This window comes from Aquarana catesbeiana, linkage group LG06 (assembly GCF_042186555.1).
Source record: "Aquarana catesbeiana isolate 2022-GZ linkage group LG06, ASM4218655v1, whole genome shotgun sequence".
NCBI classification, from domain to species: Eukaryota; Metazoa; Chordata; class Amphibia; order Anura; family Ranidae; genus Aquarana; species Aquarana catesbeiana.
The window spans coordinates 20,463,875-20,489,170 of record NC_133329.1 but is presented as its reverse complement, the minus strand read 5'-3'; the positions used below and the strand labels follow the sequence as shown (position 1 = coordinate 20,489,170).

General features: G+C 43.2%; 1 pseudogene; it reads right to left on the bottom strand.

The window, feature by feature from the left end:
- Nucleotides 1–22,255, bottom strand: part of LOC141147875 (kinesin-like protein KIF13A pseudogene) — a 44,021-nt pseudogene extending 21,766 nt beyond the window's left edge.
- Between the last annotated feature and the right edge of the window lie 3,041 nt (nt 22,256–25,296).

Sequence of the window (25,296 nt, the reverse complement as noted above, 5' to 3'; positions counted from 1 at the left end):
CTTGTCTGGTTACAGTATATAAAGCTACCTGAAGAAAATTACAGGTGTTCTATTTGATCCTATTAGTACCACGGTCAGGCAGCTAGACTATTTACATTTAGTACAGTGCGTCCTGCTCACAGTGTTCAGCTAGATCCGTTCCTGTTATCTTCCTACTGACAGGCAGGCTTGTCTGGTTACAGTATATAAAGCTACCTGAAGAAAATTACAGGTGTTCTATCCCAGCTTAGTGCAGCTACAGGCCATTAGTATGTCTGGAAGGCCAAGAAGGAGAGGCAGACAGTCACAAGCCAATAAGAGAGGGCAAGCAGGCTCTGTGTCTAGTGCTGGTCGTGGAGACGGTGCATCCTCATCAGCACGTGGCCATGGGACACGCTTGGCCTTTTTTTCGGCAGCTGGCCGTGTTGAGCCGCAACATGCGGAAGACTTGGTCGAGTGGATGACCAAGCCGTCCTCATCCTCCTCATCCTCTCTCACCCATGCCCAGGGTGCTTTGTCTGGCAAAGCAGCGGCCTCTTCCCTCAGCTCAATGTCATCAGTGACTCCTTCCCTAGCTCCACCATGTCCTCATGAGGATTCCCTCGAACTGTTTGACCACAGTGTTGGGTACATGCTCCAGGAGGATGCCCAGCGTTTGGAAGGCTCTGATGATGATACTGAGCTCGATGAAGGCAGTAACATGAGCACGGACAGAGGGGGTGCCCAAGAAGGACAGCAATCTGGCAGTCATGCTCCCCCTGCTGCAGCATACTGCCAGGTTTGCTCCAGTGATGAGGAGGGAGGGGATGAGGAGGTCACTGACTCAACGTGGGTGCCTGATAGGAGAGAGGAGGAGGAGGAGGAGGAGGCGGCACATCACCAACGAGGCAGGATGCCCTCCAGGGGCCAGCCTAAGGGCAGCACATTGACTGCATCACACCCCAAAGCTCCACATGTGCAGGGCGCTGCAGTCTCTGCGCGTTATTCAAAAAGTTCTTTGGTGTGGGCCTTTTTTGAGACGAGTGCATCAGATCGCACCACTGCTATTTGCAACATATGTCTCAAGCGTATCTCGCGTGGCCAAAACATCTCCCGCTTGGGTACCACATGCTTGACCAGACATATGTTGACCTGCCATGCAGTTCGTTGGCAAGCGTATCTAAAAGACCCACACCAAAGAACAAAGAGGATCTCTCCTTGCTCCTCATCAGCTGAGATTTCCAACCCCACTAGACCTTCAGTCCTCTCTGAGACCTGCACTGAGAGGAATGAAGGTGTAGAATTAGGTGTGTCACAGCCAAGTACTTGTGGGCAATCTGCTTTTGGTACACCGACGTCAGATTGTACCAGGCAAATTTCCCTGCCCCAGCTGCTGCACCGCCGAAAGAAGTTTGCTCCCAGCCATCCACATGCCCAGCGGTTGAATGCTAGCTTGGCAAAATTGCTAGCACTTCAACTGCTGCCTTTTCAGTTGGTAGACTCTGCCCCCTTCCGTGAGTTTGTGGAATGTGCGGTTCCTCAGTGGCAGGTACCCAAACGCCACTTTTTCTCACGGAATGCGATTCCCGCTCTCTACCGGCATGTGGAAGGCAATGTCCATGCCTCGCTGGACAGGGCGGTCAGCGGTAAGGTGCATATTACCGCTGACTCATGGTCCAGCAGGCATGGACAGGGACGTTACCTAAGTTTCACGGCGCATTGGGTGACTCTGCTGGCAGCTGGGAAGGATGCAGGACAAGGTGCAGTAGTGTTGGAGGTTGTTCCGCCACCACGCCTCCAAAATGCTGATTGTGACACACCTCTCTCCTCCACCCCCTCCTCTTCTTCTTCCTCCATGGCCTCTTCCTCGGAACCAGCGGTGCTCCGTAGGCGTTCAAGGGGCTACGCAAGTACGCAGGCCAAAAGATGCCATGCGGTGCTTGAGCTGGTGTGCTTGGGGGACAGGAGCCACACTGGGGCAGAGGTTCTGTCAGCTCTGCAGGGGCAGGTTCAGAGGTGGTTGACGCCACGCCAACTTAAGGCAGGAATGGTGGTTGGGCGACAATGGCACCAACCTCCTCTCTGCCCTCCGACAGGGACAAATGACCCATGTGCCCTGTTTGGCTCATGTCCTTAACTTGGTGGTGCAGCGGTTCTTGGGCAGGTACCCGGGCTTACAGGATGTCCTGAGGCAGGCCAGGAAAGTCTGTGTGCATTTCCGCCGGTCATATAATGCCAGTGCTCGGCTGACGGACCTCCAAAAGGAGTTTAACCTGCCCAAGAACCGCCTAATCTGTGACATGCCCACCAGGTGGAACTCAACGTTGGCCATGCTGCAGCGGCTGCACACGCAGCAGAGGGCCATCAATGAGTACCTGTGCGACTATGGCACCAGGACAGGGTCAGGGGAGCTTGGTTTTTTTTCCCCACGCCAGTGGGCCATGATCAGGGATGCATGCACTGTCCTGTCACCATTCGAGGAGGCCACGAGGATGGTGAGCACTGACAGTGCATGCATCAGTGACACTGTCCCCCTTGTCCACCTGTTGGAGCACACGCTGCGTGGAATAATGGACAGGGCACTTGAGGCAGAACAGAGGCAGGAAGAGGAGGACTTCCTTAGCTCTCAAGGCCCCCTTTATCCAGACAGTGTTCCTGCGTTCCCGCCGATCACACAGGAAGAGGACGAGGAGGAGGAAGATTGTGTCAGTGTGGAGGTGGAGCCTGGCACTCAGCATCAGCAGTAGTCTTTAAAGCGTTTGTAAAGGTGTTTTTTTTTTTTTTTTTAAATAACAAACATGTTATACTTACCTTCACTGTGCAGCTCGTTCTGCACAGAGTGGCCCCGAACCTCGTCTTCTGGGGTCCCTCGGCGGCTGTTTCAGCTCCTCCCCGCAAGCATTCACCACCTTAATGCGAGCTCCCTCGCACGGTGGTGAGTGCTTGCGGGCGCGCTCCCGTGATACAGCCGGCGGCTATAGCCGCTCGCTGTATCACTCGGCCCCGCCCCCCGGCGCGCCGCGTCATCGGATGTGATTGACAGCAGCGCGAGCCAATGGCTGCGCTGCTTTCAATCCATCCACTGCAGCCAATCAGCGGCCAGGGTGAGCGGAGGAACAGATGTCGGGAACGCGAAGCTGACTTTCGAGGCGTCAGGTAAGTAAAACGGGGGGGCTGGGGGCGGCGGTTCTGTCAGAAGTTTTTTCACCTTAATGCATAGAATGCATTAAGGTGAAAAAATGTTTACCTTTACAACCCCTTTAAGGGATCAGTCCCAAGGAACACATGGACTTGTACGTGGCTGGGAGGAGGTGGCTGCGGACGTTGTTGTCCTTAGTGACCCAGAGGACTCCGGACCGAATGCCTCAGCAAACCTACGCTGCATGGCCTCCCTGATCCTGCAAAGCCTGCGTAAGGATCCTCGTATTCGTGGTATCAAGGAGAAGGACCAATACTGGCTGGCAACCCTCCTTGATCCACGTTACAAGGGTAAGGTTGCGGACCTTATCTTGCCATCGCAGAGGGAGCAGAGGATGAAACATCTTCGGGAGGCCTTGCAGAAAGGTCTGTGCAACGCGTTCCCAGAGACTGGGAGGTTACAAACTCCTGTTTCTGGACAACGTGTTGCTGAGGCTTCGGTCAGTCAAAGAAGGAGCGGTGGAGAAGGTGGCCGTCTGACCGATGCGTTCAGACAATTTTTTGGTCCGCAGCCCCAAGGTATGATCGGTTCCAGCAACCATCGTCAGCGTCTGTTTTACATGGTGCAGGAATACCTAGGGGCAAGATCAGACTTGGACACCTTTCCCACCGAAAATCCTCTGGGTTACTGGGTCTTGAGGATGGATCACTGGCCAGAGCTTGCACAGTATGCAATTGAGCTACTGGCCTGTCCTGCATCCAGCGTTCTTTCGGAACGCACATTCAGTGCTGCTGGAGGCGTGGTAACCGATCACAGGGTGCGTCTGTCCACCGACTCGGTCGATCTTCATAAAAATGAATCAGTCTTGGATCACCACCAGCTACCAAGCACCTGATGCTGATGTAACCGAATAATTTTTTTTGAAATCTCAGATCCCTTCAAAGACTGCCTATGCTGATGCTGAGTGACTATCCCTGAGTAATTATCCTCTTCCTCCTCAATCATCACGCTGACAGCTTGTAAGAACATTTTTGGTTCTGGGCGCCACCACCAGTGCCTAAGGCACAATTTTTCAGCCCCTGTTTAACAGGGGCGTGTAATTACAATTTTTGATGTAATACTTTGCAGCAGGGCTCGTTCCTGCATTCCAACTAGAGTGTCTGTGAGGGGTTGCAGTGTTGTGGCACCAGCACCAGTGCCTAAGGCCCAATTTTTCTGCCCCTGTCTAACAGGGGCGTGTAATTACAATTTTTGATGCAATACTTTGCAGCAGGGCTCGTTCCTGCGTTCCAACTAGAGTGTCTGTGAGAGGTTGCAGTGTTGTGGCACCAGCACCAGTGCCTAAGGCCCAATTTTTCTGCCCCTGTCTAACAGGGGCGTGTAATTACAATTTTTGAAGCAATACTTTGCAGCAGGGCTCGTTCCTGCGTTCCAACTAGAGTGTCTGTGAGGGGTTGCAGTGTTGTGGCACCAGCACCAGTGCCTAAGGCCTAATTTTTCAGCTCCTGTTCAACAGGGGCATGTAATTACAATTCTTGATCTAATATTTCACAGCAGGGCCCTGTGAGGGCTTACAGTGTTGTGGCCACAGCAACACCTAAGGCCCAAATTTCTGCTGAGTATATAGGGCAGGACCCTACTTTCAAACATCTAACTTGCAAACGACTCCTACTTGCAAACGGAAGGAGACAACAGGAAGTGAGATGAAATCTACCCCTAGGAAGGGAAATTCTCTCCTGTAAGAGTTAATATGGGAAAACAATTTCTCCTTTCCACTGATGCTTTCCAATCCTTGTTCCACAAAAAAACCCAAATTTTCAAAAAACATTTTTCATTGGGACAAAAAAGTGAGGTGAAATCTTCTGAAGAGGAGGAAAGACAGCAAAACAAATGTCACAGGGGTGATAACCCTTCCCTATGTTTTCCAAAAAGCTTAGAAAAGATTTTTTGGCTGGAGCTAAACACGTTAAAAATGTTCAAAATTACAAACAGATTCTACTTAACAACAAACCTACAGTCCCTGTCTTGTTTGCACCGCCTGTATACTGCTGTTCAGAGTATATAGGGCCTGGTGGCCCCACACCTTTCCTTATTTTAATTTGGGTGCGGGGTTCCCCTTAATATCCATACAAGACCCAAAGGGCCTGGTAATGGACTGGGGGGTACCCATGCCATTTGTCTCACTGATTTTCATCCATATTGCCATGACCCGACATGACATTAAACCCGCAAGCAGTTTTAAATGAGATTTTTTCCTTTAAAAATGACATTTGGTGCAGGGACTGTTCTAAACATGGGAAACACGCGTCACTTTACAGGCATACTATAGACACCCCCCAGGTACGATAGTTTTTTTTGCATTGATACATGTCCCCTGGGGTAGGACCCGGGTCCCCAAACCCTTTTTAGGACAATACCATGCAAATTAGCCTTTAAAATGAGCACTTTTGATTTCGAACGTTCGAGTCCCATAGACGTCAATGGGGTTCTAACGTTCGTGCGAACTTTCGGTCCGTTCACGGGTTCTGGTGCGAACCGAACCGGGGGGTGTTCGGCTCATCCCTACTCAACAGCTTACAACACACTTAGAAGATTATTTTGTTCATAATATATCTCCGGATATGCCTCCCACCACTCTATGAAAAGCACACAAGGCTTTTATGAGAGGCCACCTAATCAATATTGCATCAGCCAAAAGTAAATCAAAATGAACTGATATTAAATCTTTAACTAAGGAATTAGACAAACTACAGTATATTACAAACATGTCCAATCCCCATCCCCAGATTTGTATAACCAAATGCAAGATAAAAGAAGAGCCCTCAATTCCTTATTGTCTACAGACACAGAACAGGCCTTGAGATGGTCCAAAGCAAAAATGTAGTTATACAGCAACTCTGTCTCTACCATGTTTGCTAGAAAGATAAAACAATCTATAAACCCATCCATGTTTATAAATTACGGGACTCAAATGGTAATCGAGTCACTCATCCTTAAGAAGTCATGGAAATTTTCTCTGATTTCTATAAAAATCTACTGTCTGGTCCTCAAGCCCCACCAAGGCAATCTTCTCTGGAATGGCGTGGGGATGTTCTGCTTCCCACTCTGTCGGTACAGCAAATTGAAAACTTGGAACGCCCCATAATTTGCCACTGAGATAATTGGGATTATCAAATCTCTAAAAACCTCTACAGCTCCTGGACCAGATGGTTATTACACTTCATATTATAAAAAAAATGTCCACTATTTTGGCCCCTCATTTATCCAAACAATATAACTATATTTTACAAGGCAATTGTAACGGAAGGTCCCACACTCCGCATGAGTGCTTCCGTCAGCACACAGCTTTCTCCAGTCTGGAACTTTAGATATCAGAACAGTCACCACAGTCACCCAATAAAGTGCACTTGTCACATAAGGGACTGCCATCAGTGACCGTCAGCGGTGCACCTGTCACCCGTCATAAATCAGTGACCATCAGCGGTGCACCTGTCACCCGTCAGCCATCACCTGTCACCCATCAGTGACCGCAAGCCATCATTCTTCACCCATCAGTGACCGCCAGCCATCACCCGTCACCCATCAGTGACCGCCAGCCGTCACCCATCAGTGACCGCCAGCCGTCACCCATCAGTGACCGCCAGCCATCACCCATCACCCATCAGTGACCGCCAGCCATCACCCGTCACTCATCAGTGACCGCCTGCCATCACCCGTCACCCATCAGTGACCGCCAGAAGTCACCCGTCACCCATCAGTGACCGCCAGCCTTCACCCATCACCCATCAGTGACCGACAGCCGTCACCCATCAGTGATCACCAGCCATCACCCGTCACCCATCAGTGACCGCCAGCCATCACCCGTCACCATCAGTGACCGCCAGCCATTACCCGTCACCCATCAGTGACCGCCAGCCTTCACCCGTCACCCATCAGTGTCCGCCAGCCGTCACCCGTCACCCATCAGTGACCGCCAGCCGTCACCCATCAGTGACCACCAGCCATCACCCGTCACCCATCAGTGACCGCCAGCCATCACCCATCACCCATCAGTGACCGCCAGCCATTACCCATCACCCATCAGTGACCGCCAGCCTTCATCCGTCACCCATCAGTGACCGCTAGCCGTCACCCATCAGTGACCGCCAGCCATCACCCGTTACCCATCAGTGACCGCCAGCCATCACCCGTCACCCATCAGTGACCGCCAGCCATCACCCGTTACCCATCACTTGTCACCCATCAGTGACCGTCAGCCATCACGATCACCTGTCACCTTTTAGTGACCATCACCCATCACCAGTAACTGTCCGTGGCCTGTCACCCATCAGTGACCATCGCCTGTCACACCGTCATCACCGATCAGTGAACGTCAGCTACCACCCATCGCACAGCCCATCAGTGACTGTCACCTGCCACCTGTCACACCGCGTCATGTCCAAAAGAGTATACATCAGTGAGGAGGCATTCCAGATCCTCTCCATGACCAATGAGAGCAACGGGGAGTTCTCATCAGATTCCAATTCGGATTCTGATTCAAGTTCGGCATTTGAACCAAATAGTGAATCGGCAAATGATTCAGAGGAAGAATGGGTCCCTCCCAAAAGGGCACGGCACTCTAAAAACCAGGATTATATTCCCAGGCCCAGTACCAGCGCTGCCACCACCAATAGGCCCCAGGAACAAATTCCCAGGCCCAGTACCAGTGCTGCCGCCGGCAATAGGCCCCAGGAACAGATGCCCAGGCCCAGTATCAGTCCCGCCACATCACGCCTGAGTACCAGCACAGGAAATTCCAATCCAACTACTGGAGTGTCACACCCCCCAAGAGCCAGGGCCTCTACATACATGCCAGATGGTCTTGCCAACCCAATATGGCTGCCTTCCAACTCGGCATCGCCAATTATTCCCCCGTTCACAGCACTGCTAGGTGTGCAGACCAACACCCGAAATTTCTCAGAGATTGATTTCTTTCATATGTTTTTGCCCGACACTATGCTGCAATTTATTGTGGACCAGACAAATTTGTATGCCCAGCAATATATTGCCAACAACCCCCAATCATCCTATGCCTGTCCTTTTGAGTGGAGAGATCTGAATTTGGAGGAGTTCAAAGTGTTTATGGGCCTCACCCTAAACATGGGGATTACAAAAAAAAATGAAGGACATGCCTATTGGTCCACCAACCCTATCCACAATATGCCCATTTATTCTGCCCTAATGTCCAGGTCCCGATACAAGATGATAATGGGTTTTCTTCACTTCAGCGACAACACCCAGTGCCCTCCCCACAATCATCCAAATTACAACAAGTTATACAAGATTCGTCCACTGATAAATTTCTTTTCTCAACAATTTGCAGAACTCTATGTCCCTGATCAGAATATTTGCGTCGACGAGTCCCTGGTACCCTTTTCAGGCCGGCTAGGAATAAAGCAGTATATTCCTAGCAAAAGGGCCAGATACGGAGTAAAGTTATACAAGCTATGTGAGAGAGCCATGGGATATTTGTATGCGTTCCGCATATATGAAGGAAAAGATTCCCAGCTCCAGCCCCCTGAGTGCCCGGCCTACATGGGCAAAACTGGAAAGATTGTATGGGACCTGGCATACCCACTTCTAAACAAAGGATATCACATTTACGTTGACAACTTTTACACCAGCCTGCCCCTTTTCAAACACTTATACACTGCAAAAACCCTGGCCTGTGGAACCTCCAGAAAAAATAGAAAGGGCTTCCCACAATCTTTAGCGAACAAAAAGCTGCAAAGGGGGGAAAGAGCATCATTGAGATGCAACGAAGTGCTGGCCTTGAGGTGGAAGGGTAAGAGGGATGTGCACATGATGTCCACCATCCATGAAGACACTGCAATTGTGGTACAAAGAAGACAAAGTCCCATTGAAAAGCCAACATGTGTCCAAGATTATAATCTCTACATGGGGGGGGGGTAGATTTTAACGATCAAATGATTCAGCCCTATTTGTCAATAAGGAGGTCCCGATTCTGGTATAAGAAGGTAGCAATTTATCTCATCCATTTGGCCATTTACAATTCCTAAGTAGTCTACACCAAATCCATTGAAAGCCCCGCCCCCTTCCTAAAATTCATAGAAGAAGTTGTCATGTCCCTCATCTATCACCAAAGACCCCCCCCAGAAGACCTTTGCTCTAAGGCTGTTTGCCGACTCCATGAGCGCCACTTCCCCTTCAGCATTCCACCATCTGAAGCAGACCGAAGACGGCAAAAAAATTGTCGCGTGTGCACCAAAAGAGGATTTAGAAAAGATACCAGCTACCATTGTCCCCAGTGTCCCTCCCAACCTGGCCTTTGCATTGGTGAATGCTTCCAACTTTATCATACATCCATAAAATATTAGCCCATATTTTTAACCATTTCCCCATTTTCATCATCTGTGCTGACCATTTTCCATTCTTTCCCAAATAACCATGCCACTGCCTTCCATGTGAACTGAACCTGGCCTGTTTTTTGACTATGCCTCTGCCTACCGTTTGGACTGCTTTCATGTGAACTGACCCTGGCCTGTTTTGTGACTATGCCTCTGCCCACCGTTTGGACTGCCTCCACGTGAACTGACCCTGGCCTGTTTTATCAACTACTCTACTGCCTACCGCTTGGACTGCTTACATGTGAACCGACCCTGGCCTGTTTTATGGACTATGCTTTTGCTTACTGCTTGGACTGATCTGTTGCCCTGCTACTGTAGTACACAGGGGTCTCACATATGTGAGGGGCTCCAGAATTGTTTTTCTGGTTGGAGAAAACAATTATTTTTGTTTTCCTTGGGTTTCGGAATTAGGGTCTGGAGTCCGGAGGCTTCATAGAGATTTGGGTGGGTCGAAGCCTCTACCCCTGTGCCCCTGTGCACAGGTCTTACCTAATTGTGGCCCTCAGCCTGCTGCTGACTTACTGCCACCAAGCCCATTCCTGTCGCATGAATGGACCACACCGCTACCTGGACTATGCAAATAATTAGCTGTAGCAGGAGGCAGTATGTTTATGAAGGGCTGGAGAGCGGTACAATAATGAGTGTCTGCAGTTAACAGTGTACCAGGACCAATATTATGGCTTTGCTGGCTGTCTCTGCCTGGACAATTTCTATGGACTGTGCTGTGCCGACTGTAGACAATATTCCTGTCTGCTGCCTGGATAGTTAATATTGCTGTCGCTAAGCACCTCCCTGCCTGCTGCCTGGACCAGTGCTCTCCTCTGTGGATACTACTAAAAGCACAGGTAATGCTTTTTTTTTTACCCTTTCTGCAATAGAATTTATTTTGGATTGTAATTCTTGGTATGTGCATGCTATGTGTTAGAAATATGAAGGGTTTTCAAAAATGATAGGTTGCCAGGAAATTATATATGTCATTTATGCTCCTAGAACGCCTGATGGTGCTACTTGGATGTTGGGCCTCTGTATGTGGCCAGGCTGTGTAAAAGTCTCACACATGTGGTATCCCCATACTCAGGAGGAGTAGCAGAATGTATTTTGGGGTGTCATCTTTGCTACGTACATGCTATGTGTTGGAAATATCTGATAAATGGACAACTTTGTGTAAAAAAAAAAATGCGTTTTCATTTTTTTCCACATTTTCCAAAAACTTTTGGAAAAAAATGAACCGTTCAAAAGACTCATTATGCCTCATAGATTATACGTTGGGGTGTTTGCTTTCCAAAATGGGGTCATTTTGGGGGCAATTCCATTGTCCTGGTGCTCCAGGGCCTTCAAAAGTGTAATAGGTGGTTGAGAACTGAGATGTGTCATTTATGCTCGTAGAACGCATGGAGATGCTACTTCAATGTTGGGCCTTTGTATGTGGCCAGGCTGTGTAAAAGTCTCACACATGTGGTATCGCCATACTTAGGAGGAGTAGCAGAATGTATTTTGGGGTGTCATCTTTGCTACGTACATGCTATGTGTTGGAAATATCTGATAAATGGACAACTTTGTGTAAAAAAAAATGCGTTTTCATTTTTTTCCACATATTCCAAAAACTTCTGGAAAAAAATGAACCTTTCAAAAGACTCATTATGCCTCATAGATTATACGTTGGGGTGTTTGCTTTCCAAAATGGGGTCAGTTTGTGGGCAATTCTATTGTCCTGGTGCTCCAGGGCCTTCAAAAGTGTATATGGTGGTTGAGAAATGAGATGTGTCATTTAGGCTCGTAGAACGCATGAAGATGCTACTTCAATGTTCGGCCTTTGTATGTGGCCAGGCTGTGTAAAAGTCTCACACATGTGATATCGCCATACTCAGGAAGAGTAGCAGAATATATTTTGGGGTGTAATTTGCTGTATGCATATGCTCTGAGAGAGAAATAACCTGTTAATATGACAATTTTGTAAAAAAAGTGTCCCAAGAAATGAGACCATCAGTACATCTGTGTGATCAATTTTCAGTGATTGGCACCATAGTTTGTAGACTCTATAAATTTCACAAAGATCAAATAATTTACACTAATTTGGGTTATTTTTACCAAAGATATGTAGCAGTATAAATTTTGGCCAAAATTTATGAAGAAAAATTACTAATTTGCAAAATTTTATGACAGAAACAAAGAAAAAGGCATTTTTTTCACAAAATTTACGGTCTTTTTTATTTATAGCACAAAAAATAAAAAACCCACTAGTGATTAAATACCACCAAAAGAAAGCTCTATTTGTGTGAAAAAAAAGGATGAGAATTTCATATGGGTACAGTGTTGCATGACTGAGTAATTGTCATTCAAAGTGTGAGAGCGCTGAAAGCTGAAAATTGGTCTGGGCAGGAAGGGGGTGTAAGTGCACTGTATTGAGGTGGTTAAGTTCTGTATTGTCAGACTGTAACACCTTTGCAAGGCACACATATAGGAAAATGTAGCTTACAGCAGCATATTTGTTCTGTACCTTTCTATATAAAGCTTTTGTTGTGTAGAGCAGTCTTGGACATTTTCCTGTGTAAAGGGGAACACCAAAGGCATGACTATGAGTCATGGAAGCAGATGGTATGGTTACTATAGTTGCTATGTCAGCCATGTTTAAGGGGTTGGGCATTTGAGTATTAATGATATGTAATGATATGAAATGTACACCCCTGTATTAAATCACTCCCATGTTCCATGCAATGATTGGTTAATGATAACTTAAATATAAATTGTATATCCACCCAGAATTAAATCAGATAGCTTTGAACATAACCTCTGCATCATCTCTTTTTGTGTTTTTAAGAAGCTATCTCCTCAGTACTGAGTGTGATAATTACTGTGATTATACCTAGCTGGTCTTGTCAGGTATACCATTTTATCCACTTCAGATGGAGGCACTGCTTGAGATTTTTCAATTTAGGACTTGAGATAAGGGTATTCACCTGTGGTAAGGTATTTTTGTTTTCTTGCCTCAGCTCTGATAAAACCTTAGTCGATAAAAAAAAAAAAAAAAAAAGAGAAGGGAGACGGACCATGCCTGTTACGAAGTGGCTTTTGGGAAGCCTGTCCTTTGGTGGGGCTATTAAGAAGTTTTAAAACCTCATATTAGGCTCCATTTGGCAAGGAGAATAAGGGTTAATAAGGCAATTACTACCGGGACCCACAAACTTTTGCTAATCTTGCTTTTTCTTTTCTGTCACATTTTGCGTAGGAATATAAGGCAATTTGTTTATTTGTTGTGTGGGATATGGGGCTGTATGGGGTAAGGCAGCCCTGTTTTCACTGTGTTATATGATGTCCCTAAAGGGGCAAATTTAAATTAGAATGAATTCAATTTTCCTGGTTTATGTCTAGGTATTTGGTGAGTATTTATACATATTCATATAAGTTTGCTAAGGGTTTTTTTTTTAAGTGACAATGGTATAGTATTTGAATAATATGATTTCTCCCCTTTGCTAATATTTGTGTATAGAATTGTAATTATAAATGCTTGATTCTGCTTGAAAAATGTGTAATTTGTTTGGAATACATGTTCATATTTAACATGTTTTGGTGACTCTTGGAATGGTATCGGAGTGGTATTTTGAAGTTTGCAAAAGGGATGTGTTTAGATGGGAGGGGGTTGTTGTATAAGAAAAGGGAATGTTCATAGAACGCCCTACGGTGTGATGAGATTTGTAAGTGAGTAGTTTAAAGTTGTTTTTAAAAAAAACATCCTACATTGTTGAGGGGAAGGTAAGTTAAGTTTGAAGGTGAAGAGAGTGAGAGGAGTTATTTAGTAATGAAGATTTCCATCGTACAAGCCGAATTCAGAGCAGTTTTAAAGAAATAAGAAATGACACGCAGAGAAAAATAGTGCTTTAAAAAACGGGAAGTGACAGTCTGAGCTGTTTGAGTTTTAAAGGGGACGTTGAATGTTGGAACATTTTACCGGCATTGCATACCGAGCTTGAAGGATTTTTTCATGTTTGCTGTAGTAATGCGGAGATATTCGTTTTAATGTATTTATTGATTATGAAGTATCTTTGAGGAACAATTTTTAAGGACAATCGAAACAGGAGGTTTTAAACAGTTAAATAAACCAAATCAGAAAGAGTTTCGTTTAAAATAAGGATTTTTGTGTAAACTTACCCTGCCCTGTTTGTTACTTTTTGTTTGCTGAAGTTATAATGAGTCGGTACAGGTGGGTCAGTGAAAAGTGCAGATCAGTGCAGATCACTGTTCAGCAACAGGCACAGGTACAAAAGGTGGTGGGGGCTGATTCCCAGGTGGCATCGGGACATGGTGCCTCTACTGCACCAGACATATCTGATGTAGGTTAAAAAGAAGAAAAACTGCGCTAGAAGCCTAAACGTGAAGCTGCAGCTATAAGTGAACTACACAAATAAAGCAAATATATAAAAAAGCCGTGCTTAAAAAATGATCAATCAAATAAATTGTGAAACAGTCCTTGTGATAAAATGTCCGACACCAAAATATTAATAAATTGAATGGTGAAAATTGTTGTTTTCAATAATAGCTGATGGTAAAAGTTCAGGTATCACACTTCCTGTTAGATGAAATGCTTACCAGATAGCAAACCAAATAAGACAGGTGGCTATAAACCCAGCCTGGGCCTTTGGGGAACCTTTCCGGATACGTCCTGGACAGAATTCACTCACAGATCGGATCGGATCCACGAAGGTTGTACCCAAAAAATTTTTTTAGATAACATAGCGTAATACTGACATAAATAGGTTTTATTTATTTTTTAAAAATAAATATGACACTCCACCAGTGATAAATCATATAATTTATACAATATCTCGTGCCATAGGCCCAAAAAGAATAATGAGGTGAGTGACATCAATCATGAAAAATAGTGAAAAAATCTCGTGTATGAAGAGCTAGTGCAAAAATCATACAAAAAAGCCGCTTACCAGAGATGAAACCAAAGAAGCATGTGATAGACCACCAGATGATAGATGGAAAAAAAAAAAAAAAAGGGAAGGGATCTGAGGCCGCTTACCAGATTTAATTTAGATTGGAGCATATAACTAGTCAGCAAAAAAGATGAAGGAATAGCAAGGTGCAGATCTGAGGCCACTTACCAGATTCAATATAAATTGGAGCATATAACTATTCAGCAAAAAAGATGAAAGGAATACCAAGGTGCTGCAAACCGCATAAAAAACCTGCTTACCAGACAGCAGGCTCTTTATTGGCAGATTGATTTATTCACAGAACTGGCATCCTGGCATAGGGCTGCGGGAATCCATTAAGCCATCCATAACTCGGGCTCCGCAATGCATATATATGAAAAATGATGGCAATAGTGTAATACATAAAAACTATTTATTAAAATAAAGAAATAACACTTACAGTGTAACAAGATAAAAAATCACAACGCCGGCCGGCATACGAACAAACTCCCGTCTTCTGTGAGGCAGCGTGGTGACGTCAGCACGTCCCTCCCAAATGCGTTTCATCATAGGCTGACGTTCTCAATGGGGAACAGGCAGCGTGCTAAACCACCACTAAATATACAAACTCCAAGCCTCGCTCTGAGTGCCGCTGCGGTAAACACAGAGCGCCATCTTGGATATGGGCATAACTCATGTATGTTCCCATAGGGGAACGCCACTCTGAGTCCCGCCGTGGAAATAATAAAGCGTCAATTTAAATACAGGCACCAACATTATTTATGTTCTAGGAGAGGGGGAAAAAAGGGAAGGGGGACCCCAGTAACCCCAAAAAGGAGTATAAATACCACACCAGCCCTTACTTATCTCTCCCTAACAGCTAAATAAGCAATGAAGGCTCAGAAATGAATACTTATATCCAATATCTCTATCGATACTAACAATAATTATATTACAATAAAATATAATGAAAAGTAATAAAATATAATGAAAAAATTAAAGAAATGAATTATTATGAAATGAAAATCAAAATAAATATGAAAAAAAAAACTATAAATAAAAATAAAAATAAACAATAAAGATACACAAATTAATAAAAAATATGATTATAATAAAGAACGCCTTGAGCCTTTACAGGGGTTCCAAAACACATTTTGTCATAGGCAAGGTCAAGAGTATCAAACCAGCCTCAAAAAAAAATTTTTATAACAACATCAACCCAAAGGTTGATGAACATTAATGGCCCCAAATCCCATATTGAATTTAGATAAGACAAACAAAGAGCTCATATTATATCACATCAATAAATTTGAATAATATACTGATCATAATAAGCCCCAAAAAAAAAACCAAAAAACCTGAATATCTAATGTAATAGTACATAATACTCCAAATATGTTAAACTTCAATACTATGACCAACACATTTATAGTAAGAAAGTACTAGTCAGGCTTAAATGACAAAAAAGATCAGGAATTGTCAATGAAGGCATTGACATCTACGTCGATGTTAAGTCCATGTGGGGTATAGGTCTTAACTCTATGGATCCAGGACATTTCTGACCTGGAAATTTCCCGCACCATGGAACTACCACGCCAATGGGGTTTGTATCTGTCTATCCCTAAAAAGAGGGTGTTAGAGGGGTCCCTATTATGTACCAAACGGTAGTGTTTGAAAACTGAATGATTCTTGAATCCAGTCAAGATGTTAGTAACATGTTCATTAAGCCTAACTTTTAGGGGACGTTTGGCCTGCCCAATGTATTGCAAGCCACAAGGGCACTGCAATAAATAGACCACCCCAAAGGTGGAACAAGTGATGAATGGGTTAATAGAATGGGTCTGTCCTGTACTAGTCGAAACAAAAGACTGGGTTCTCCTACTAGGGCAGTTGTTAAAAGAACAAACACGACATTTGTTACATTTATAGAAACCCGTTAACTGATCAAAAAACGTGGTCTTGTTAACCGGAGGGTCCAATATGTTGGGAGCCAGCCTATTCCTAAAAGAAGGAGCCCCTCTAAACACTATTTGTGGTTTAGATGGCAAAACCGGGTTCAAAATCCTATCATTGGTGATAATATGCCAATGTTTGGAGACCAGTTGTCTCACCTTCTTGTGCTGAAGAGAATAGGTGGTGACAAAGGGTACTCCAAAATCATGGCCTAAATTATTGGTCTGTGACTTGTCCCGCAACAAAACTTCCCTGTCCATATCACATACTTCTTTAAGCACAGGCAACAACTTCTCCTTGGTATAGCCTTTCTCTAGGAACCTGTCAGTGAGAATGTCGCTCTGTGCCAGGAACGTATCAGGATCCGAGCAATTCCTACGTAATCTCATGTATTGGCTTTTAGGTATTGAATTCAGCCATGGCCTATGATGACAGGTCTGCAATGAGATGTAGGAATTGCGATCGGTATCCTTAAAAAAAGTGGATGTGGACAAAACACCCCCTTCGATGGTCAAAGTAAGATCCAGAAAGTGTATCTGAGTTTGACTCATCTCAAAATTCAGGTGAATCCCTCGATCATTTATATTGAGAGAGGACATGAACTCATGAAGCTCCTGGCCATCACCATTCCACAGGAGGAAGATGCCATCTATATATCTAGCCCACAGGATAAGGTGGGGGCTCCTGTGAGAGTAGATGACATCCTCCTCCCACTTGGCCATTTAAAGATTTGTTTGCGCCAGTCTACCTTCTCCTTTGAGTAACAAAATTCTTGCTGCTCAGGTCCATGCTCCTCATGAGAAACCTTGTGACCACTGCTTTGTCCCAGAGAATCTCCATACTGTTTATGACAATGAGTCATAAGAGGGCCAATCAGAGCTGCATAGCTGGAGGTGTGCCTCTATGTGTCTCTGTAAATCCAGGAAGTGAACAGGCAGCAGCTTCAGCTGCCCACAGTTAAAATGAATGCAGGCTCAGTGGAGGGAGATTTCTGAAGCATATTTGGCAAGTACAGAATCACAGTATATATAAAATAAAATGAAAAGTGGTTGGAGGGAAGCTTCAGAATGGCAAATATGTTTTTATTACAAATTATGTGAGCAGACTGAAGTTTCTCTTTAATATCAGCATCACTACCAGTGATAGGGAGATTTAATGACATGCAATAAGTTAGTTATCAGAATTCTAGGTGAGCAGAGAATCACGCAAGGGTGGATTAACTCTTTCCAAGGTATCAGATCTTCCTATATGTGACCAGTGTAACACTGGTCCAATTATGTGATACATTTGAACATAACTAGAGATAATCACAGAGAAAGAGAACCAATCCTATCCACAATTGAAATGAGAACCTCTGAGTAACAAAGGTGCTTATTATTGATTGTAAACGGTTAGGACTTGCTGGAAAATCTCTGCAGCTTGGGATAGTTTATGTATAAAATATTTATTTGTTTTCCAAATTCCTAAACCCTAACATGTCATGTGGCAATGTATAACGTATATGGATCCACTCTCTTTAAGAGAGTTTACAACCTATTGTTCTTCCTGAATTTATACAATAGAACAAGGTTGGGGAGAATCTAGAAAACCTTTCTCAAATGAACATACCAACTAAATTCAGACAGAACGCAAGGAAGACGCAAAAATAGCCCAACTAGTTTTTGTCTGTCACTGGAAACAGTTAATGAGTTGTTGGCAATCAACAATAACAGGAAGATCTTCAATCTTGTTGTTATTGAGGGATCTACCATGAACGGTCATCCTCATATGGATTACACATGTTATAAGTGTAGCGCTGGTAGATTTTTTATCTACCTCTGATAGGTAAATTTAGCGGGTTATCTGTTTATGTGTAGTGAGATTTGCCTCTGTTCCAGATTGGCTGAGTTGCATGTAGTTTCACACTGTGCCTGTGGGTGTCGTTGTCGCCATAGGTCGGTGTTGGAAAAGCAACATGTTAAAGTGTATAAGTACTCCTCTGTCCCGGGGATAACTCGGTGGAGGTGGTCCTCCGATTTGCATCCTGGGAGAGGGTATTTATGGGACAGACGCCATGTTTTGAGGTCATTTTCCGTCCACCTACTGGCCCTCCTGGCCTACAGGTATGCGCTAAGAATACTACCTTGTGGTCCTCCGATCGGGAGGCCCACGTCGCTGCAGTGTGTGGGTGGGCCCAAAAGCCTGTGTGGAGCCTACCACAGCGGCAGAGGAATGGTCCTGGGCTGTCTATCCTATGTGAAGAAGCTGGACAACTAAGGAGATCCCAGGGGAGGACCCGTCATGGACGGATCATGCAGAGTGCTGGTCTGGAGAGGGGCCTGGTGACTCAGTTGGAGGACGTATCCTAAAGTAATCCTACCGCATAGTACTGCCGGGTTGGCTTAAAGGTTCTAGTGCTGTGTTTGATATTCACCATAAACCATTACATCCTATGGCAGAGGATCGTATGGGTTTGTTCCAATCAAGTCTGTGGCAGAGACTTTTGTTTGTGCTTAGTACTGGCTGCTAGGTTGGTGAGAGAAACCTATCCAGGTGGGAAAAAATTCAATTCTACAGAGAGAGTTTAATCAGCTACAAGCTTCAATCACTAACGCTACATAAAGAACACTAAGAAAAGGTATTTGAGCTTCCTTACAACTTTCCTTCTACCTCTTTCCTGCTACTTCCTTCAATTCAAGTTTATTAAAGCTTTGGAAAAGATACTCGAGTGTCCAGTGCCTGCATTGTGTGGTGGTGAATTCAACGGGAACCTAGACCCGGTTCTGGTGAAATAAAGGTAACGAAGGTGACGGTAACAGCTCGCTTTAAACCAGCAGCTCCACCGAGAGTTATTGCTACATAAGAATTATTAAATTGTATCTCATGTTCGTGGTCAATTAGTCAGAATTTTGCCACACATTAAAAAATAACAACACTATAATTTATCGAAGAACATTACATTGGTGGTCAGTGTGAATGCCCTTGTTAAATTATTTGTGAGTGCTGTGAACCCCATTGTCTTGATGGTCAGTTTTAGTGCCACTATTACCTTAGTGATCAGTGTAAATACTCCCATTATATTGATGATTAGTGTGAATATTCCTGTTTCATTGGAGGTCAATGCCAAACCCTCTATTACATTGGTTATAAGTGTTACAACAGGTTAGTTACTAGAGTCCAGCTCAGAATTAGAGTACATTGTAGTGGGTGTAATGCAGAGAGTCAGAATATCTTAGCCAGTGAGAATAGAGGCTGCAGCCACTGAAAGACTCCCACTCCAATGTGATTCTCTTACTGGCTGTGTTGACATCATGCTTCCACCTTTTGGTGCTTAGACTATGGTATATGACGGAAGCACTCAATCGGAGTGTGGGATATTCCTTTACAAGGCCTTCCTACAGGAGTTAGTTATAATAAAAAATCATGTTAAAACCCTGGCTTTGTCAGAGATAGCCAAGCTCTCATTGTCCCCAGAGCAACCCAATTGGCTGCTATGATGATAGTTTTGGCACTCACTTGCATTTTTCAATCCATAACTTTGTGTATTCAACTTTTTTTCATGTTTTGCGTGGCACCCATGCTTCAACATATCTTTAAGTTAAACTATTAGAACACTGGAGTTTAAGAAACATTTGCAATATACGTGCCCAGCTACAAAGACCCGACCGAGTTACAGCATAGTTTAGTAAAGATTAACAACGGTATTTACAGGATACCCAAAATAAAAGAAATTTCTGATATACTATATGCCTTTATGTGTCATATATCACCTGCAATTTACTATTACATGTGTCATGAAATAAATAATAAAATACCTTGGTAAAGTAGAATGCTCTTCCAGATCTATAGTTTTCTGCAAGCAATTACTGTTCCTTAAAATTTCAGAAGTTTGAGAACTGGCCTCACCATACTGCGGTGAACATGGAACCATGTAGTCTTGTACTTTTGTGCCATCACCTATCTCCGAATATTCTATATTGGTGGTATTAACTTTCATTTTAATAGGTTGACTGTTTGACTCTTTAGAGATTGGGGTGAACATATCAGATATTTTCTTTTTCTCAGTAGAGTTAAGATCATCATCAGAGGCTGGAATGGTTGGTGCAGAACTTTCAGTTGCCTTGTAAAATGCTGATTTAGTCTCGGATTTCTCATTCTCAATCATGTTACTATTCCAGCCTTCTCTTTCAGATAATATGGATGACCTGACATTTTCTGTATTCAATTCATCATATGTTTGAACCTCAGCTTCAGATGAAACATTTGTCTTCATATGTTCTGGCTTTGGTCTGCTAGGTTGGTTTAAAACAAATACATTTGTTCCTATCTGCATTTTATCTTCATGCCACAGCTGGGTCTTTGTCTTAGATAAGCAGCCATTGACATAGGTTTTTGAGTTGTTGACTGGAGTTAGAAAAACCTCTCCTTCTTTTTTCCTGATCTCACAATGTTCACACTCACCTTCAGCACTAGAGATCTGTATGTCTTGAGAAGGTCCAGAGACAATGTTGGTGATATCATTTATATTATGGATAATTAATGGTGTACCAAGTTGGATAAGATAGCATTCATTACTAAATGTGACATTCTGTTTTTTAACAATGACACCCATGTTCTCTAAATTCTTCTGCCATTCCTGTGTGGCAACCTCAGTCCTTTTCAGCTTTTCTTCCCACAAGGTTTTCAGATCACTGAGAAGATGTTCTTTTTCCTCTAACTGTGACTTCAGTTTTTGTACTTCTGCCTCTTTCACTTGCTCTGTTGTTGTAAGTTGCTTTCTGAGGCTTTTTATTTCCTCTTGTAGCTCCTCTATGGCTTTGGATTTCACATCCTTATTCACCACGGCTTGGTTGACTATTCCTTTGGCGCTCTCTGCATATTTTAGGGTAGAGAGCGTTTCCTGATAATTATCTGCTGCAGGACTGACTGTGGCCAACATAATCGTCTTGCTGTTTCCTCCAAAATTGTTCTTTAGCAGCCATGTGAGCACAGAGTCTCTATAATTCACGTATTGACTCTTCCTTTTATTTTCTGAGATTACAGCCAATGAATTTATGACTTGACCAAGAGTTAAGAGGGATTTGTTGATATTACAACATTCCTTAAGCTGACTGCCTTGGGCTCCATATTTATCGGACCTCTCACTTCCTGCCAGATCTACTAGGCTGGCCTTACTCACCAACTCTCTGGAGGCTCCAGACTTGGGATCATTACATATTTGTGTAACAGTTAGTGTTAGTATGGAATGGGATCGACTGCTCTGCTCATTCATCTTGGTTTCTGCAATGGCCCTCTGTTTGTTACCTTGGTCCAGCAGAAATTTAATCTCTTCATAGCTTCGAACAGCATGACAAGATAACTCCTCAACATATGGACCGAGTAGTTGGTCTTCTCTAACTCTTAGTTTCCTTTGCTTTTCTTCCGACCTTAGAAGATCTCTCACCTCTTCATTATATATCTCAAAATAGGAGGCCTCAATCCTGATTGTTTCCAAGTCATTGGACTCTTTATTTAATAAAGCAGAGCAGATTCTTGGCACAATACCAGGTTGGTCTTCTGTTCCCATCATTGAAAATGTTTTTCCTGATCCTGTTTGGCCATAAGCAAAGATACACACATTGTAACCAAGCCATATGTTCTCAAGAACTCCATCTCTGAGATGTTCAAAAACATCTTCCTGCCCAGTATCATGTCTATCCTCTGTCCAGAAACAGTTGTCATATGTGAAGGTACAAGGTTCTTTTCTGTCTTTTTTCTTGCAGGAAATGGGTGGCAGAAGGGTAATCTGGTTTCCACTGACCCGAACAACACACTCTGAGTTTAGTTCTTCCTCCCTCTGATTCAGAGGACGGACCCTCACAGCCACTTTCACTTTGCTGTTATTCATTTTCCTAGTTTTTAGATAACCTGTAGGGGGAAAATATAAGAAAGGATGAAAACAGTCTTTGAGATCTTAATATCCTTATAATACTGACCTGCCTAGACATGTGCACACTGAAAAATTTTGTTTCGGAATTTCGTTTTCATCCGAAAAATAACTTTATTTAGTTACTCCCGAAATTTGTTTTTCTTTGTTTTGTTTTTCGTTAAAAACTTGCATTCGTCCAAAAATCCAAATTAATTAAAGTTGAATCTGTCATTGAAGGCTTATGGTGTCTGTCGAATATTCATAGAAGATTCGACGGAGCAGCTAAACTGTACGATGTCGTATAGTTTAGCTGCTCTGTCGAATCTTCTTAGAACTTTCAACAAACCATAAGCCAAAGTACGTGTGTACTTAGTTCTAGCTATTTTACTGCTCCTCCTCTTTGGTTACAATCAGCCAATAACATTCATCATCATCGTTATTTTTTAATTTTTTTTATCACAATCAAAGTTTATTGAAAGCAAATTCAGCATACATGTTATATTATAATAAACATCTATTTAAACATGTAACATTATGTCAGCGAACAATTTGACATTGCATATATATTCTGAAAAATTTGAGTTTAGAAAATAATATTTTAAATATTTTGAAAATTGGGTAAAAGGGAAGGGGGAGGGGGGGAGAGAGGAAAGAGAGAGAGAGAGAGAGAAAAAAAAAATAAGGGGGAAGGGGGGGGGATAAGGATGAGAAAAGAGCATTATGATATCAATTTGGTTTGGTATATTTGGACTAAAATACACATTTCTAAAGATATATGTAATATTCTGATATAGATAATAAATGAAAGCAGCATACAGGTTAAATATTCCTATCTATTAAAACCAGGGTTTATTAGTTCGGTATGATTGCTGTTTTAAATTCGTCTGATAATGTAAACAGATACCAGGGTTGCCACATCTTGTTAAAGTTGGTGTTTTCTTTTTGCATAGCCAGAATTTCTTCCATTTTATAGGTATAATGCACTCTGTCAAACCAATCTTTAACTCCTGGGGTGTGGGTTGATTTCCAATGCAATGGAATCAAGGTTTTAGCTGCGTTTAAGAGATGCCTGGTGAGGGTCTTTTTGTACTTGCTCAGTGTATATGTGTTAATATGAATCAGGCAGGCTGCGGCATTTAAGTTTATTTTGGTCTCAGTAATGTGTTTTATCCAAAATATTATTTTTCTCCAGTAATCTTGGATTGGGGGACATGTCCACCAGATGTGCACAAATGAGCCTGTTTCTGTACCACATCTCCAGCATGTGTCTGAGGTTGTAGGGAACCACCTCCTGGCCTTTTGCGGTGTCACATACCATTGGGTTAGTATTTTATATGATATTTCCTGAGCCTTCGTGCTTAGTGAACACTTATGAGCTAAGATACAAGCTTTTTCCCATTAAGCATCACTGAATTTGGTTCCCAAATCCATTTCCCACTTTTCTTTATGATTATGGCTGTCTATAGGAGTCGATTGGGTCAGCCAGTTATAAGCCATGGAAGTGGTTTTAAGAATCGGGGAACGTTTGTAGCAGATATGTTCTAGAGGTGTCATGGGTAGATAGTATGAAGCTCTTTTTTTACTGTTCAGCAGGAAATTTTTTAATTGCATGTAGAACCATAGGCCAGGAAATGATTCCCCGTATTCTTCTTGAAATGATACCAAGGATCTCATCTTATTTCCAAGAAAGCAGTGGGATGTTAGGAACTTTAAGCTGTGTTTGGGTCTCGGGAGACATCTTTGAGTCATCCCAGGTGAAAAATCTGGGTTGCCCTCAATTGGTGTTAGTGGGCCAGATATTGAGGCTATGTTATGTGTTTTAGCAATTTTGTGCAAAATGTCTATTGTGGTCGTAATCAGGGGGTGTTTCGTGTTTTTGAGTGATTTAGCATGGTTTGTCCATGGGAAATATAGTAGCTGTTGTTTATTGTAAGAGAGTTCCAGTTGAACCCAGTCTTTATTGTCCCCATGGCAATGCCAATCTATCAGTCTGGTGATATGGGTTGCATTATGGTATTTTTTGAAGTCAGGTAGACCTATGCCGCCTTTGTTTTTGGAGGAGGTAGGTAGTCGTTAATTTAATCTAGGTTTTTTCCTGCCCATAGAAATCTTCCTTGTAAATATCTAAGTTTGGTAAAGAATGCGTTTGGGACACGTATTGGTAAGGTATTAAAGATATACAATAGTCTGGGGAGAATTGTCATTTTCAGTATGGAAGCTCTACCAAACCAAGAGAATAATTTTGTGGACTAATTTTTAAGGTCTTTCGTTATTGAGAGCAGTAAGGGTGTATAGTTAGCTTCATATATGTCATCTATATTTGTAGTGAGATTAACCCCTAGGTATTTAAGATGTTTTCGTACCCACTTGTAATTGTAGTTCTTTTTTGTCATGGTCAATTGGTTGGGGGATAGTGAGAGGTTGAGTGCCTCAGACTTGGTTTGATTAATTTTAAAATTAGAAATATATCCAAATGTCTTAAATATTTTATGGAGGTTGGGAATGGAGATGTGTGGCTGCGAGATAAAAAATAGGAGATCATCTGCATAGGCTACTATTTTGTATTCTTTTTTATTTATTTGGAATCCCTTAATGTCTGTGGTTAAATTTATGCTTCTGATTAGTGGTTCTAATGTAAGTATGAAGAGTAATGGTGATAAAAGGCATCTTTGGCGGGTGCCGTTGTGGATGTTAATTGGTTCTGATAGTGTGTTGTTTATTTTGATTTTGGCTTTGGGGTGTTGGTATAAGGCTCCTATCCAATTTAGCATGTTGTTTCCTAGTCCAATATGTGAGCAAGTGGAGAACATATAGTCTCAGGAAACCCTATCGAAGGCCTTTTTTGTATCCATGGATAACAGAAGGCCCTCGATTTTGGAGCTCCTGGCATAGTGTATTAAATTTAATGCTTTGGTGGTGTTGTCTCTGGCTTCTCTACCAGGCATAAAACCTACTTGCTCCGGGCCAATGATTTTTGATAAGAGGGGTTTCATCCGGTTCGCAAGGATTTTGGTGAAAATTTTTAGGTCTACATTG